The sequence below is a fragment of the Protopterus annectens genome, chromosome 9.part0 (assembly GCF_019279795.1).
Source record: "Protopterus annectens isolate FY-2018-M chromosome 9.part0, PAN1.0, whole genome shotgun sequence".
In the NCBI taxonomy this organism is placed as follows: domain Eukaryota; kingdom Metazoa; phylum Chordata; order Ceratodontiformes; family Protopteridae; genus Protopterus; species Protopterus annectens.
The window spans coordinates 300,443,530-300,461,243 of NC_056743.1; the positions used below are offsets into that span (position 1 = coordinate 300,443,530).

General features: G+C 40.9%; 1 protein-coding gene across 2 annotated transcripts in view; it reads left to right on the forward strand.

Annotated features, from left to right (window-relative positions):
* The first annotated feature begins 797 nt into the window (after positions 1-797).
* The window catches only part of CD151 (CD151 molecule (Raph blood group)), a 598,783-nt gene continuing 581,866 nt past the window's right edge, over positions 798-17,714 (forward strand). The window contains exon 1 of one of the 2 annotated variants that reach the window (XM_044082884.1): positions 798-870. The gene's annotated coding sequence lies outside the window, so the exon portion shown is untranslated. Of the gene's footprint in view, positions 871-945; positions 1,700-17,714 lie in introns of those variants that run through there. The other variant, XM_044082882.1, reaches the window with a different exon arrangement.

The window sequence follows — 17,714 nt, forward strand, 5'->3', positions numbered from 1 at the left end:
GGTGATTAATGTGGAGCCATGTTTCTATGGTGGAAAATGCTGACTGAGTGATGTGTTGTAGCTGAGTTGAATTTTCAGCAGAGCTGATAACAGTACTCATCTGCATACTGAACAAGAGACCCTCGTTAAAATAAGAGAAGGTTGTTGATAAAAATATTAAGCAGTAGGAGTCCTAATATGGAGCCTTGGGATACACCAGTGGGGTTGTGGATATATCGGGATATACAGAGTTGCCATTTTACAGCATGTTCTCTGTCAGATAAGTAGCTTTTAAACCATCTGAGAGATGGACTAGATAGTCTGATGTTAGAAAGCTGAGAAAGGAGGAGTGAGTGAGATATGGGAAGGTGTGTGTGGCAAGCTGTAGAAGTTTTGCAAAATGTGTCAGTTGTGAGCAGGTAGTGAGTACCAGTAGACTGCACTGAGTACTATTTTCAAATTAGTGTCTAAATGTGTATGTTATATCATTTCCAAGTAGGTAAAGTATGCATTTTACTTCTGTGGAGGGTTTAATTTAGAATACAGAGTAGAGGAACTTGATCACCTTATTTTTCGATGTATCTATGTGGTATCTCACAATCCAGGTGAACACAGGTATTTATACCAGCGATTATATAAACTCCATGCTAATTAGGTGCAGAGTTTAACCCTCCATCTCCAGAATTTGGAACAAATGGGCAAACTAGGAAGCTCACAGAATGGTTAAATGTGTTACGTTCTACTCATGTGTTGAATTAATGATTCCGTATTAGTTAATATGGATATTAGTTAATTTCGACACCAAATGTGACAAACCCTTTTCAACAATGAGGAGCAGGGACATTTTAAGACTCGGATTGAAGAACGTTCCCTCATAATAAAGGACACGAGGTAGGATTGCATATAAGTGGTTTGGCCACATGTCTTTAATTTTCCAAAGGTGTGGTCCCCGATTCCCCAACCTTTAGACTGAGTGAGATACGTGTATTATGGGGATTTTATACGTACTTTTTGAAGACAAGTAAAATTAGTATAATGTTTAGTTTTGTTTACTACTTCAGACTTAAGTATTTTGTGACAGCCGTACAAACGTAAGAAGCAGAGTAGAATTTTGGGCTAAATTAAGCGATAAATATGTGCAACTCCAACATACTTGCGCAATGTCCGGTTGTAGCCTTCCCTACTAAATCATGTATACCTTCATTAAACATTGTACAGAGACCGTTAAAAGACTTTATTTAAACTTATACCGACACGATAAACTATAACAAGAACGCTTACAGCTCTAGTGTTGTAAGTAACCCTGACTTTGTCCTTTTTTTTGGACGAAGTGGACTGCCATTATCAGGCGAAGCATTACACTTCTGGTAGCTCCCTGTGGCTAAAAAGAGGTCGACTGCTCTGGGACTCAGCAACACCCACATAATGCTCTAGGTTTACACAGCAGGATGAAAGGATTCAAAGCCATTACACTCTTCCAATCACAACATGGCCGCCAAGGACGTCCCTACCACGGGGCGTTTCTAATTCTTAGCCTGGCTGCATGTCAGAAGGGCATTAAAAGAGATCGTTTTATTTATGCTGCAGAAGAACGATTCTTTGGTGTTTGTGATTTATATGTTTTAGTAAGTACTTTGCAGATTAAACTGACGTTGGGATTTCGGTGTAACGGTACAGCGGGTGGAATACGTGTATTTTGTTGCAACTTAAAAACTAAGAGGTAAGTTACAGATATACTAAATGTGTGCCTTGAGGTGATTGTTTTCGGAAAGGGCTTGTTTTGAGTTTGTGTACTTTCTGTGAAGGTGTCTTTGGGCCATTGTAGAATATTAGCTTCTATGGACGCTCGCGCGAGGGAGGATTACCGTGGGGACTCACCTGGACTGACGTGAAAGCTGAAGTGCTGTTTAGGAACAGTGTAGAAGTGTTACTCGCCATTATTTTTTTTCCAGTACGTGACAAAATAGTTTCAGTGTCTTGTATGTGTTAATGTATATATAATTGTGTGTGTATATGTATTTATATATGTATGCGTATATATGCAAATGTGTGTATACACACACTACAGATTATGGTGTGCAGCTATTTGAAGATTTTTTAATGTATGTGGTTTAGGGAGGGTGTGATTAATATTGTAATGTTGTGCTGTACTATATTTTTTTACTACGTTTTTTTTTTTAAAGAAAAAAATTAAAAAATTATTAGCATCTCCTTTTTTTTTTTTTTTTTTTTTTTTTTGGTCTAGTTGGTTTTCAAACCATCTGGAATTTGTTGATGAAACTGCTCTCATTTTTGAGAGCCAGAGTGCCAAAAATCATGTCTTGTGTGTTTACCACTATTCCAAGTTCCATATAACTGCTGCAAAGGTAATTGCTTTTCTAATGTTATGTGCAAACAAATAAAGGCGGACTTGTACAAATTAATGCACACTGCACTTCACACTTTGATATTTAAGACTCCAGTAGAGGGATGCAGATGTTGACATTAGCTACAAGTTGGACTGCAAGTATCAGAGCTACCTAAACATACATGTGGTGGGAACAGTGTGCATGCCAGCATTATATTCATTCATATGTAATAGCGTGTTACGACTTGGTGCAGTGGTGAGTAGAGTAAGGCAATAAAGTGGTCGTTCTTAATCTGGCCCTTTGAAATGGGTGGTAGTAGATTTGGACCAAACAGGGATTAGCAAACCTAGCACTTTAGTTAGGCAGTTTTAGAAACTGTAACAAAGGACTGAATAAGAACATGTTGAAGGCAATTGTGCAGGATATTTTAGAAACCGTTCAAGGACAGAATAGGAAGTGTTAAACTTTTGCACAACTACTTTCAACTTTTTGACATCTCTGCTGTTATGTATTCTAGACTTTTCTATTGCTTGATTCATATGTTTACATTTAGTGTTTTTTTTTTTTTGTTTATCATACAGTGAGCTTGATTTTTTTTTTACTTGCTAAAAATAGACTGACAGGTCACTGACACTCGGCTACCAAAAGCAATTGATCAAATTCCTTAATATCAGATGTCTTCATTTCCTGCGATGGATGCTGGCAAGAAGCAGGTGATGCTGCTTTTCTTCATGTGTTGAGCCACAGCATATGTGTGTGTGCGTTTGTATTTGAAATAGAATAGAGAGATGCGAGGAGACTGTGAAGTGGGGGTATTGTGGGTTGATTGGGGATAGGGGAGTTGATAGACTGTAGCTAAATTAATGAACATCTGTGGGGGTGTAGTTTTTATCTTGATAAAACTCAGAGATTTGCTAATTAAACTTGTACCTGTATAAAAATTTTAGAACCCCATCAGCAGCTGTATTTCACTAAACTGGATATGACTAAGTTTTCTTAGGTTATGGGATGAGTCTGACTAACCTTGAAGTGAAAATCTAATAATGAGTTGCCATTAATATGTTTTGTGGTATGAGTGTTTCCAGATGAATTCAATAAAGCTTAAAGGATTAAATGGTAAACCTGTATCTCTTCTTAATTTGTAACTTTTTGTTTCTAATTGGGTTGCTTCAAGTGCATTCCATGTTGCAAAATAGGTTTATAAGTACCCAAGTTCTTGTAAGTTGTGAATAAATACTGAGCTGTGAATTTTTTTTTTTTTTACAATATTGCCACTGATGCATGGTTAGTATTTTGGAGTTTGCATCTTAGAGTTGTAATTGAAGGAGAAGCTTATGAAAAGTTATAGCTGTAGACAGGAGTTTTTTTTATGTAGCTTGGCTGAGAGTGGGGCAAAGGACTGAAGTTACAGTAGTTTGACAAGTTGGATGCCAAGTAGGAGGCCATTCTTATAGATAATGGGAAGCCAGTTTACTTTTCAAGAGTAAGGCAGTGGAGTTCACATGGGTGGGAGTTAGCAATAAAGTGGTAAAACTAAAAATAAAACCTAGCCAAGCTAGCATTTTTACTGTATGATAACTTAAACCCCCTTTTTCCCATTTTTCTACATGGGGTTGGAGTATCTTATTAACTGTCGCCAACACTCGATTCAGTGCCACAGTCCTGCCTTATTCAACACTCATGCCTGACTGTCACAGATCATCTTTCACACAGTCCATCCACCTCTTTGCTGGACGTCCTCTCTTCCTTTCCTGTCTGTCCCAAATCTTCATCAGATTGTCTTCTGCATTTCTACACATGTGCCCAAACCATCGTAATCTGTTCTTTGATCTTTTCTGCAATTGGAGCTACTTTGGCTTCTGCTTTTATGTCCTCACTTCCTTAGTCTGTTCCTCAGTGTGCATCCTATCACCTTTCTCAGGCACTTCATTTCCATCACCTCTACCTTCTTCAACTGTTCTGCCTTTACTGCTCAGGTTTCTGTACTGTACAGTAGTACGGGTTGCACCACTGTCTTGTACACGTTACTTTTCAGCTTCTTTGGCATTCTTCTGTCATAGACTACACCTGATACTCTATGCCAGTTGGCTCTAGCCCCTCTGATTCTAGCTTTGACCCCATTCATTCAGACTACCATACTCCTCCCAGATACTTGAAGCTGTTTACCTGTTCCACTTTCTTCCCTTCTGTCTGTATTCTCAGCTTCTTCTGATTTTCCCAATTTGCTGCCATTACCACTGTCTCATCTGTGCTTAGTTTCATCCCATGTGCCTTCAGATTAGCATTGCATTCTCCTTTCCTTTGCTAAAGTTCTAGCTCAGTCTGCCTGTACTGCCAACATCGTCTGCATACAAGCAGCTTTGTTGATCTGTCCCGTACAACTTGTTTGCTAATGTAGTCCATCACCATATGAACAGCAGTATGCTCGGAGCTGAACCCTGATATAGACCCACACGCACTGAGAACCCCCTCTGTGAGGCTGAACACTGTTCGTACTTGTCACTGGGTTCTTGTACATAGCCTGCACTAATTCTACCAATGTCTCTGGGACTTCAAACCACCACAGTACTGCCCAGATCAGCTTTCTTGGGACCTTGTCATATGCCTTCTCCAAGTCTAGGAATGCCCAGTTGGACTCTCTCCTCACCTCTAGCTTCTTCTCAACTGTCTGTTGCAATGCAAATATCAGGTCAGTTTTGCTGCATCCTGATGTGAAGCCAAACTGCTAATCTGCCATTTTACATTCTACTACTCTGTGTATCCGTTTATCAGTCACCCTCTCCAGAACTTTCATGCAGTGTGATAGGAGTTTGATGCCTCTGTATTGCCCACAGTTGTGGATGTCCCCTTTGTTCTTTTACACTGGCACGAGGATGCTTATTCTGCAGTGATCTGGGATACGCCTTTCTCTCCACACTGCTATTAGTGTCCTCAGGAGCCATTTCCCCTATCTCATCCAGCATTTTTATCATATCTGTTGTGACCTCATCTGAGCCTACTGCTTTCCCTGACTTTATCTTCCTTAGTGTTGTTCTTACTTCTTCTAAGGTGGGCTCCTCTTCTTCTCTCATTGTAGGCTGTTTCTGGGGCAGTACAGCTTCTGTGGGGTTTTCTTCGTTCAGAAGCTTCTGGAAATACTCCTTCCATCTGCCTTTTGATGTCCTCTGGGCTGGTGAGCAGGTTGTTGCTGGCATCCCTTATGAAATGTCTGTCTTTATCTTTCTGTCTTTGCCTTGCAACCCCATAGTTTATTTGTGCCCCTTACTGAGTCACTTTCCAGAAGGTTGGTACAGTGCCTCCGATGTCCTATTCTTTGCTATTGCAACTTCTTTCTTAGTTTCTTTGTTAGCCAACCAGTAGTCCTTCCTAGCCTGGTCAGTCTTTTCTGTCTCCTACTTCTTCCTGTACTCCTCTTTTCTTTTTGATGACTTCCTGGACTTCTGCATTCTACCACCAGCTTTCCTTATGTGCCTTATTTCCATACCCGGCTCTGCCACATATCTTTTTGGTAGTCCTAACCCATGCTGTTTTTAGGCACTGCCATTCTTCTTCAACTCCACTTATTTCCTCCTCTTCTTGGGGTGCTAGAGCCTGAGTAATTCCTCAAACTATTGTACCTTTCTCTCCAGTCAACTTCCAGGTCTTCAGCCTGATCTTTAGTGACCGAAGAGCCTTCTCTGACCACTGCTTGCAGCTGATTGTGGCAACTGATGGTTTATGTTTTGGGCCAACTGTTTCACTGGGGATGACTTTGCAATCATGGATTTTGCCCCAGTGCCTTTTCCTTATTAGGAGGAAGGCTGCCGGAGTTGCAAGTTGACTACTCCTGTGTGTGATCTTGTGTCCCTCTGTCTTCTCCCCCCGTGCCTATGTGTCTGTCTTCTCCCCCCGTGCCTGTGTGTCTGTCTTCTCCCCCCCCATGCCTGTGTGTCTGTCTTCTCCCCCCCGTGCCTGTGTGTCTGTCTTCTCCCCCCGTGCCTGTGTGTCTGTCTTCTCCCGCCGTCCCTGTGTGTCTGTCTTCTCACCCCGTGCCTGTGTGTCTGTCTTCTCCCCCGTGCCTGTGTGTCTGTCTTCTCCCCCCCCGTGCCTGTGTGTCTGTCTTCTCCCCCCCCGTGCCTATGTGTCTGTCTTCTCCCCCCGTGCCTGTGTGTCTGTCTTCTCCCCCCGTGCCTGTGTGTCTGTCTTCTCCCCCGTGCCTGTGTGTCTGTCTTCTCCCCCTGCCTGTGTGTCTGTCTTCTCCCCGTGCCTGTGTCTGTCTTCTCCCCGTGCCTGTGTCTGTCTTCTCCCCGTGCCTGTGTCTGTCTTCTCCCCGTGCCTGTGTCTGTCTTCTCCCCCGTGCCTGTGTGTCTGTCTTCTCCCCCGTGCCTGTGTGTCTGTCTTCTTCTCCCCGTGCCTGTGTGTCTGTCTTCTCCCCGTGCCTGTGTGTCTGTCTTCTCCCCGTGCCTGTGTGTCTGTCTTCTCCCCGTGCCTGTGTGTCTGTCTTCTCCCCGTGCCTGTGTGTCTGTCTTCTCCCGTGCCTGTGTGTCTGTCTTCTCCCCGTGCCTGTGTGTCTGTCTTCTCCCCTGCCTGTGTGTCTGTCTTCTCCCACTGCCTGTGTGTCTGTCTTCTCCCCTGCCTGTGTGTCTGTCTTCTCTCCCCGTGCCTGTGTGTCTGTCTTCTCCCCGTGCCTGTGTGTCTGTCTTCTCCCCGTGCCTGTGTGTCTGTCTTCTCCCCTGCCTGTGTGTCTGTCTTCTCCCCGTGCCTGTGTGTCTGTCTTCTCCCCCTGCCTGTGTGTCTGTCTTCTCCCCACTCCCTGTGTCTGTCTTCTCCCCGTGCTTACAATGTGAGAGGTGTTGTGTATATCGGATCACATTAGACTGTATTGGGAGAAGTTAATTATTGCTGTAGACTTTCATTCCTGTTCAGCATGGAAAGCTTTATATCGTTGGGGGTTTAAAAGCAATTTCTGTAGTGAGAAGGTACAGAATCTACCTGTCTCCAGCTTTGAGTAAGAAAATGAGTATGTGTAGTGCTAGGAATTCAGATAAGCTATTTGATGACGCAAAAGATTTGAGTCATCAGTTCCATATAATGTTGTTCTCAGTTTTACCTTGTGTTATGGATCTGGTGTCAATGACTGCTTGTAGGCTGGACAGCAGTAATTTGTGAGTTGCAGAATTTCCCTTCTCTACCCTAGGGTGGAGTTTCCTGATGGTGTGTTCTGAAATTTGAGTGCAGTATTGTTTTTCCCTTTGAAGAGGACATGTGATGTTCCAATTTAAGCTGACCACTGCTTGCTTACAGCAGCTGAATCAACACTGTCATCTTTTCACCCTTGTTGTGGAAGAACTGTAAAATAAGAAACTGAGGTTACTGTGGTTTGTGTACTTATCCTGTGTGTAATTTAAAGTTCAGGATTGTACCAGTGGGGGTCAGTGTTAGTGTTTGTCATTACTTTGTTGGAAGTTTTCAACAAAATTGCCATGCTGTTTAATACTTAAAAAACAATTGTCATAACCCTCAAATATTCCCATGTTTTGTGTGTTTTTTATTATATTTTTTTAAGAATTTTAATTTTGATAAGTGGCTAGGATACTTGTGGCTCTTTTTCAAACTGGCTTGTATTTTCTGCAGAATTAGTTTGTTCACTAGCAATGTTTGCGTTGCTTTTTTTGTAAAGGAGGATTGATGGGCATAAACCTGTTGGCAATGGTATTCCTACTTCAGCTTGGGCAGCACAGAGCTTGGGAGTGGTTAGTGTTGTCCATGTGTCATTCGGTGACTAATGGTGTTGCTTATCACTGCTTTTAACTCCAAGTAGTGAAGTTGTGTGTATCTTTTAATATGCTATCCCTCAAGCCATGCCCAGTGTAGGGCAGGTCTTATTTCCCTACTCGGCCATTTCGCAACAGAATTTTCTGATTACCTTGTTTGTTGTACAAATGGATGCATTCCAATTAGCTGAATTTTTTTTTTTTCCACTACTTTTTCAGAGGTGGAAGTGTTCAGTGGATTCTGCAGTTCCTAACTGTGTTTTCTTCCATCTCTCAACAGTTTCCTTAATAAAGGTCAGCATCTCTCTACCCTTGCTGAGAACAGCATGGGAAAGAAAGCATCCCTCCCTCCTTTGTTGGCAGATACTTGCCAGAATGTCCTTGAAACCATGTTAGTCATTCTTCATTAAACTAAAACTGACGGGAAAATTTAAAGAATGCTCCCATTCATTTCTATACAGATCATGTAGCCTAAGCAATGAAAACTGCATCCCAGCATTTCCACTGAAAATAACGGCACTTGGTTTTGCATAAATGCCACCTCACCTAAGAATTTCAAACCTACAGTAAAGATAGTTTCGTACTGCAGCATTTACTGCCTTTGGATGTGGTATACAATTTAATTAAAATGGCCTCTTTGTGAAAGAGCATGCATAAAAATAACTTGTGGTCTCAAGTATTTAGGAGCCACACTGTTTTAAGATGTCTGGATTGTTCATAATGCAATGAGTTGTAAAAGCCTTTGATGTGAATACTGTTCTGACAAAGGGAAGTTGTATACATTATTATTTGGCAGTAGTATATGTTTATTATTTCATTTCCATTTCAGTCCCGTCTCTAAAGTGTCCGTTTGTGAAGGGTGTAAGTTTCAGACGTGAATTGAAGCACATTTTTTCCCTGCCAGACTTAAGAGAGAACTCTTGCTTTTCCTTTATTCACAACTTTATTTCCCTACAGTTGACTTTTTTTTTTTTTTTTTTTTTTGGGAGGGGGGGGTACTTTCAACAAAAGTGCTTCTAAAACGAGCGCAAGTGCTCAGAAGGATTAAAAAATGAGATTTGGTGGATTGCCAAAGAAAGTAGCACATTGTGTAAATCGTATCCGTTTCTCCACCACTGTGCATAGTCTTCAGCTTCTACTCTGTAAATCAAGACTCCAAAACTGCATAGTTTTCATCTTGTACAATTCAGGTGCAAACTTAAAATGTTATGGATACTTTTTTCAATATTTTTACTATTTGGATGTACATGGTATGGGGGGTGGTTAGATGCAGGTTTTGAGGGCTAATGTGTATTACCCCCTGCAAAAAAATGTGGGGTATGATCTTGAGGCTTTGTTTTTGACCCCTTTCAGTAAAGGGGAAAGAAATGTACAGTCCCACACCCATTCATATGTCACTACTTCCATGTCTGTGCACAGCTGAGCAGAGTGTATAATGTGGTATGCATATGCACACAAATGTGAACATGCAGATTAGAATCTACTTGGATGTGCACAGATACCATGAAAAGAAGTAGGAATAATAAAGGCTGCTTACTGGCTTCAGAAATATTCATTGCTCAACATCCAGCTTTTGTCCACTGCTTTCAATTTTATTAGGCTATAACTACATGCACGCAGCATCATCTTTCGGCTGTTGTTCCCATTAGGGGTCGCCACAGCAGATCATCCGTTTCCATTTCTTCCTGTCCACTGCATCTTGCTCTTTCACACCAACCATCTGCACGTCCTCTCTCACCACATCCATAAACCTTATCTTAGGCCTTCCTCTCTTCCTGTTACCTGGTAGCTTCATCCTTAGCATCTTTTTCCCAATATACTCGCATCCCTCCTCAGCACGTCCAAACCAACATAATCTTGCCTCTCTGGCTTTGTCTCCAAACCTTCCAACCTGGGCTGATCCTCTAATATACTTATTCCTAATCCTGTCCACCCTCGTCACACCCAGTGCAAATCTTAACATCTTTAACTCTGCCACATCCAGCTCAAACTCCTGCCTTTTTGTCAATGCCACTGTCTCCAACCCATATAACATAGCTGGTCTCACTACCCTCTTGTAGACCTTCCCTTTCACTCATACTGGCAGTCGTCTGTCACAAATCACTCCTGACACTCTTCTCCACCCACTCAATCCTGCTTGTACTCTCTTCTTCACCTCTCTTCCACACTCACTGTTACTGTGAACTATTGATCCCAAGTATTTAAACTCATCCGCCTTTGCCACCTCTACTCCTTGCATCCTCATCATTCCTCTTTACTCCCTGTCATTCACACACACATATTCTGTCTTAGTCCTGCTGACCTTCATTCTTTTTCTCTCTAGAGCATATCTCCATCTCTCCAGGGTCTCTTCCACCTGTTCCCTACTCTCACTGCAGATCACAATGTCATCTGCAAACATCATAATCCACGGGGACTCCTGTCTGATTTGATCTCATATTTCAACCTGTCCATCACCATTGCAAATAAGAAAGGGCTCAGAGCTGATCCTTGATGTAATCCCACCTCCACCTTAAATGCATCCATCACTCTCACCGCTGTCACACTACCCTCGTACATATCCTGTGCCACTCTTTTATATACTTCTGACACTCCTGACTTCCTCATACAATACCACAACTCCTCTCTAGGCACCCTGTCATATGCTTTCTCTAAGTCTACAAAAACACAATGCAACTCCTTCTGGCCTTCTCTGTACTTCTCCATCAATACTCTGAGCAAACATCGCTCTGTAGTGCTCTTTCCCAGCATGAAACCATACTGCTGATCACTAATCATCACGTCACTTCTTAACCTAGCTTCCACTACTCTTTCCCATAACTTCATGCTGTGACTGATCAATTTAATCCCTCTGTAGTTACTACAGCTCTGCACATCACCCTTATTCTTAAGAATTGGTACCAAAACACTTTTCTCCATTTCTCAGACATCCTCTCACTTTCCAAGATTTCATTAAACAATCTGGTTAAAAACTCCACTGCCATTTCACCTAAACACCTCCATGCTTCCACAGGTATGTCATCTGGACCAACAGCCTTTCCATTCTTCATCCTCTTCATAGCTATCCTTTACTTCCTCTCTGCTAATTCATTGTACTTCATGACTCACTATATCCCCACATCATCCAACCTTCTCTCCCTCTCTTCATTCATCAACCCCTCAAAGTACTTTCCATCTCCTCAACACACACTCCTCACTTGTATGTTTCTCTCATTATCCTTTATCACCTTTACCTGCTGCACATCTTTCCTAGCTTGGTTCCTCTGTCTAGCCATCAGTAGAGGTCCTTTTGTCCCTCCTTAGTGTCCAACCTTTCATACAGCTCTTCATATGTCTTGGCCATCGCCACCTCTCTTTGCCATGCACCTAATCTCTTTGTACTCCTGTCTACTTTCTTCATCTCTCTGACCATCCCACTTCTTCTTTGCCAACCTCTTTCTCTGTATACTCTCCTGTACTTCCTCATTCCACCACCATGTCTCCTTGTCGTCTTTCTTCTGTCCAGATGTCATACCAAGCACCTTTCTAGCCATCTCTCTTGCTAGCTCTGCTGTAGTTACCCAGCTATTTGTTAACTCTTCACTGCCACCCAGTGCCTGTCTTAACTCATCCCTGAACACCACCTCACAATTACCCTTTTTCAATTTCTACTATTTGATCCTTGGTGTTGCCCTCACACTCCTCTTCTTGATCACCAATGTCATCCTACAAACCACCATTCTATGCTGCCTAACTACACTTTCCCTGGTCACCACTTTACAGTCTCAATCTCCTTGAAACTGGCCCTCCTACATAAGATATAATCCACCTGTGTGCATCTTCCTCCACTCTTGTATGTCACCCTATGCTCCTCCCTCTGGCTAAAATATGTATTCACCACAGCCATGTCCATCCTTTTCGCAAAATCCACTACCATCTGACCTTCTGCATTTAACACCATACTTACCCATCACTGCCTCATCCCGTCTGTTCCCTTCGCCAGCATGCCCATTGAAATCTGCTCCAATCACCACTCTCTCATCCTTTGGTACAGTCATCACCACTTCATCCAACTCGCTCCAAAATTTTTCTTTCTCATCCATCACACACCCAACTTGTGGTGCATATACACTAACAACATTCATCATTACACCATCAATTTCCAGCTTCATAAACATCACTCTATCCGACACTCTCTTCACCTCGAAAAAGCTCTTAGCATACTGTTCTTTCAGGATAACTCCTACGCCATTTCTCCTCCCATCCACAACTTGATAAAAAATTTGAACTCGCCTCCAATACACCTAGCCTCACTCCCCTTCCATCTGGTCTCTTGCACAGACAAATATACCAACCTTCCTTCTGTCCATCATATCAGCTAGCTCTCTCCCTGTACCAGTCATACTGCCAACATTCAAATTTCTGACCCTCACTATTACAGTCCTAGCCTTTCTCCTCTCTTCCTGCCTTAGGCCATGCCTTCCGCCTCTTCTCCTTCTGCCAACAGTAGGCCATGCCTTCCGCCTCTTCTCCTTCGGCCAACAGTAGCCCATTTTCCACCAGCACCCTGTTGGCTAACAGTACGGGTGGCGGTCGTTGTTAACCTGGGCCTCGACTGATCAGGTATGGAAATATTTACTGGTTTCCGCATTAATTATTTGGCGAAGTTTTACGCCGGCTGCCCTTCCTGATGCAACCCGCCCCATTTATCCGGGCTTGGGACCAGCACAAAGAAATGCACTGGCTTGTGCATCTCCACACGAATTTCGTAAAAAGTAAGTTAATCCCTTAATTAATAATTTGCACATTTTTCATTTACTTAAAAAGTAAACAAATTGTTGTAGCACATGGAACCAATACTTTGGTATAATTGTTTGCCTTAAGCTCGTAGAGTTAATTTTCCAGTTTAACCTTGAATTCTTAATGGTGTATAGTATACAATGACTTTCTCTCTCTCACATATTATATTTTTGTGTGGCCTATAAATCTTCAAAACTGTAGGAAAAACATGCATTAAAGAATTTCTTACTTAATTTGAGAGCGCCTTATCTTTGTGTATTCCACTTTCTGCAAGGTAAAAGAATCTCTGCGTTAGTGTTTATAAGAAGCGGGGATGTTTCAGATTGCAGGAGTGACAAGAGCCCCTCTGTGAAAATGCTTTTATGGTATAACAGAATATTTAATGTTTTCCTTGTTTTTAATTGTATCACAATTTTAAGTCTCATGGCTCCCACTTTGTATAGTAAGCCTGTGTTTTTGTGTTGTATGATGTGATAGGTGAACTTTCAGTGACTACAGTATAAGCTAGTGGTACTGGGACATGCATACTCCTGCTATAATCAAATATTAGCTGCTTTTTTGTGGTTGTCCCTTGCTAAGTAAAATCTGTCCAGTGCTCAGTGAAACAACCCCAGGAAATGTTGTATATGGAGCAGTTTATAGATAACTTAGCGAGGTGCCCTTTGGGGTTTTGAAGTCTGGTAAGCTGAATGGGCTGAACTGGAATATGGAAGCTGAATGGGCTGAACTGGAATATGGAAAAATGAATGGAAGTTATTCTGCTACTGACGTTTGGACATTAGATTAGACTGAGCTTTTATTTCTTGTCCTGTTTTGTATGGACTGCAAGAAGTTTTTTTTTTTATTTTTCAAATTAACCTTTTTTTTGTCTTTTATTGACACACTAATTCTCAACTTCTTCAGACCCCCTTACCACAGTTTTGCACCCTACCTTGAAACACGTCAGTAGTTTTAAATTAACTGTCAACTACACGTGTAGTAAGATAAAATTCTGACTGTGGCCCAAGATCATTTGCTTAGCAGATAGGGTGATGGAACAGTGCAAGCAGTGAAAATGAGCATACCACCACATTGGGGAAGATGGCACATGTATGCAAGGACATGTGGGCAGTGCTGAGTTCAAGGGTTAGAGCTTTGGTGGGATTCTCTTGTAGATGTAGGAAATGCACACCACAAAAAAAAAATTGCACACCATCTCTTTGGACAGTACAAGTGTTTGCAAAGGTGGGGATAAGGTGGTAAGGGAGGGAGGGGACTCCCTCTGCAGCAGTGTGCCATTACTCCAGATTGCCTCAGCCTTCCCCGGATTGACTCCAGCCATGTTTGGAGCTGGTGACGAGTTTCAGGTTTGGTAGACTTGGGAGGATGAGGGCTTTGGGAATAGCTGATGGTCAACTGTGAAGGAACCAAGAAATATGTTTTTATACTTCCCTTGCTGTCTTCAGGCTAGCTTTGTTAATAAAAGAATACTTGATTTGTCTTGTCCCCCCCCCCCCTGAAGTTTTGATTCCTGCAACATGTAACTTTTTTTCATCTTCATATTTTTAAAACAGTGTTGCCTGGCAGGTTAAAAAAAATAGTGCTTCAGTCTCATTTACCCCATTGGTAATGGCTTCCTAGACTTTCCTTTAAAAATCTTGCACTGTTAAAACTAATTTTTTAAATTATAAGTTTCAGAATTGTACACTTTCTGAAATATGATAAATTTAGCCCATATTTGTTTTTTGCATCTTTCTTTTCTAATGCTTCTTATTCAGTCTTTGACTAGGGGAAAGTATCCCCAACAGATTGTATATGTGAATATTATTTGTATTGCTTAAGTAGATGCAAACTAGAGTGTACTGCATTTGCGTGACTGTCTTGTGTAGTAGGAATTGTCATGTTCTGAAAAGTAATGGTCACCAAACTTCTAGTTTTGTAAAGTAGTTTTGTCCATGACTTCTAGACAGGAGCCAACTATTGAAAGCTGGTAATTTCAAGTGCTGTAATAATGATCTAGTTTTTCAGACTGTGTGGTGGGCAGTATTGCACCAGTAATGTATTTATACCCAGTCTAGTCTCTCCTGCTTTAAAGGAAAACTACACCCTCTCATACAGTATAACTCAATCGTTAGGTTTCTTTTCTCCCTACAATATGGTTCTAGCATTGTGTATGTACCAGAAACCTGCTTGTAGTTTTTAAAACTTTTATTTCCTTGAATTAGAGTCAAAGGAAGGGAAAGCCAAAAAACTTCTCACGTACTTTGCAGAGAAATTTGTATCTGCCCGCATGACATCATAGACATAGTTAAGTCTATAGTTTACCCTGTTGGGTACTGCTGTCAATCTTGGGTAATTAAGCCTGCTAATGTCGGGAGCACAGCAGATTATATAAAAAAAGACAAAGCTGTGGAATTGTTTCCACTGTTTTTATTGCAGAGGGGAGGAGAGCTTAACACTCTCTCCTTTCATAGCAAAACGAAGCAATTAATCAGTCGTGTTTAAAGGCAATTTTCAATTCTTCTAACAAATCTACGTAAGCAGCAACACGGTATTGAAATTCTAAGCTTTAAATGTTACAATAATTTGTGTTAAGATTAGTTTGTGTTAAGATAACTTTGACACATTGAGAAAAGTCAGTAAATATTTTTTGTTGTAAAGTATAAATGCGTTTACCATTTTCAAGCCCCCCCCCCCCACACACACACACACACACACACACACAGGCCAGAACTGCAGAGAGTGTGTGTCTGGTGGTAACCCTATCAACTAGGTACACAGATATTGTTCATAAAAGTGGTGTCTTATGCTTTGTGTGACATCTTTCCAGAGGGGGATGCATATCTGGTACATGCAGATCCATTGTAAGAGATTCCCACTGACTTTGAGTCTTCCTTGCGTTGTCAGAGCGCAACCATAATGTATACAGCTGAATTTACTTTAACATTTACTATGTGCCCTTGCATTAAGAACACTAAGAAAAGGTAATCGGAAGTATACATTCTAGTAAATGTTACTTAATGATTTACTTGGTCATTGTCGCACAGTGGCTGTGTTCCACATGCAGTCTTGGTCAGTGTCAGCCTCGCAACAAGAGGTTCTCCTGTTCGATTCTCTGCTGGAGCGCCTCCTGTGTGGAGTCTGCATGTCCTCCCTGTGGTTGAGTGGCATTTGAAAGACATGCGTAGAATGGACTTGCCTTCGTTGAAGGTTGGGCGTCGAGCTGGCACTTCGGCACCTGTAAAAAATAAATAAATAAATAAAATCTACTGCCAATCATTAGCGCACTGGAGTTCCGCTGTGGTGACGCCTAACTGGGAAAAGCTGAAAGAAAAACAACAAAAATTGATAAGTGCATTTAATAATTGTTATTTTTGCCAGTATAGCTTATGTTGTGGCTGAAAAGGGTCCTGGGACCAGCTTACTTTCCTGGTTACCAAAGTATAAAATAAATATGATCGATAAATACATACCTAAAAGTATTTACACATAATCATGCTTATATTTCAATAAAGGTTTTAAACTGTTCTACTTTAATCCAGGACTACTAGCTGCTCTGAAATAATCTAACCTTTATTGAACTATAATCATGATTATGTGTAAATACTTTTAGGTATATATATTTATTGGTTTATTTATAGCAGATATACTACTGGGCTTTGCAAGTATTTTTTATGCTACTGTATTTTGTATGTGTTATGTGATTTTTTTTTTTTTGTTGTATATTAGGCAGCTGTATGGTTTTTACTCAAGGAGACTGCTTTATATGATGAACTGTGGCTTTTAGATAATTGATGTTGCATCATGTGATTTTTCTAGTTAATGTTTTATTGGACGGTCAGAGTATAAAAGTGACCTGGTACAAAAACCAAACCACACAAGCTCTCAAAGGAGTTAGGAATTCTCCTCGAGCAAAATAAATAAATCACCAAGCATTGCTGTAGCTGCCAGTTTTCTTTATTCACTTCATCCTGGTACGGCCTCAGAGGCCTTCAGTGGAATAACCTGATACAATCCCAGCAGCCTTTTATATTCCATCACCATATTAAATCATCGTAATTCAATTAAATAAAACAATTAAAAAAAAATCTTCAATAATTATAAAGCTTAAAGATGTACGCCCCCCCCACATATCATACACCATGAATGTGTTAAACAAATAAATTAGCACAACAGAAAGTAACCACAATTCTGAAATTACACTTTTTTTTTTTTAAACATCACTTATGCTACACATTGCTATAACACACTTCCATATTTTCTCAAACACCATTATTAATGTATCAGAGAAAACACATGAGAAAATATTTCAAATCTCCCCTAAAACTCAAATATATTTACTCATAATATAAATTCTATGAACTTTTTGTCAAAAATATGCACTTTTTTCCATAAGATTTTTACCTCATTTTTATTGCACATACATTTTTTATTATTAATCTTCTATCTCTAATTAATACATCCAAAATGAATTGCTTTTTACCTAGCTATCAAAACTGTTCTATTTGATAAACTTCATTAACTGGATTAACCATCCAAATTCCCCAGTCAATGTCCAAATTGAGACCCCCTAGGATATAAAATGCCCAGATGTACTATTAATTTAGTTTCTAACTTAATCACCTTCTGTTTGAATTCATCCCCTCCCAAAGTGGGTTATTCAGAAGGTTTTGCTAATACACTAAAGAAAAAACTGTCTATACTACCCCCATGTGTATTGCAAAAGTGTTGAGCCACTGGGCTATCCAACCTCTTATTTCCTACATCACCCAAGTGCTCCAATATCCTGTAATTTCACCTTTCGTTTTCTGTCCCACATACCATTTGCAAGGTGTGCATCCACATCCAATGATGTAGACCACACCGCATGAGTTAC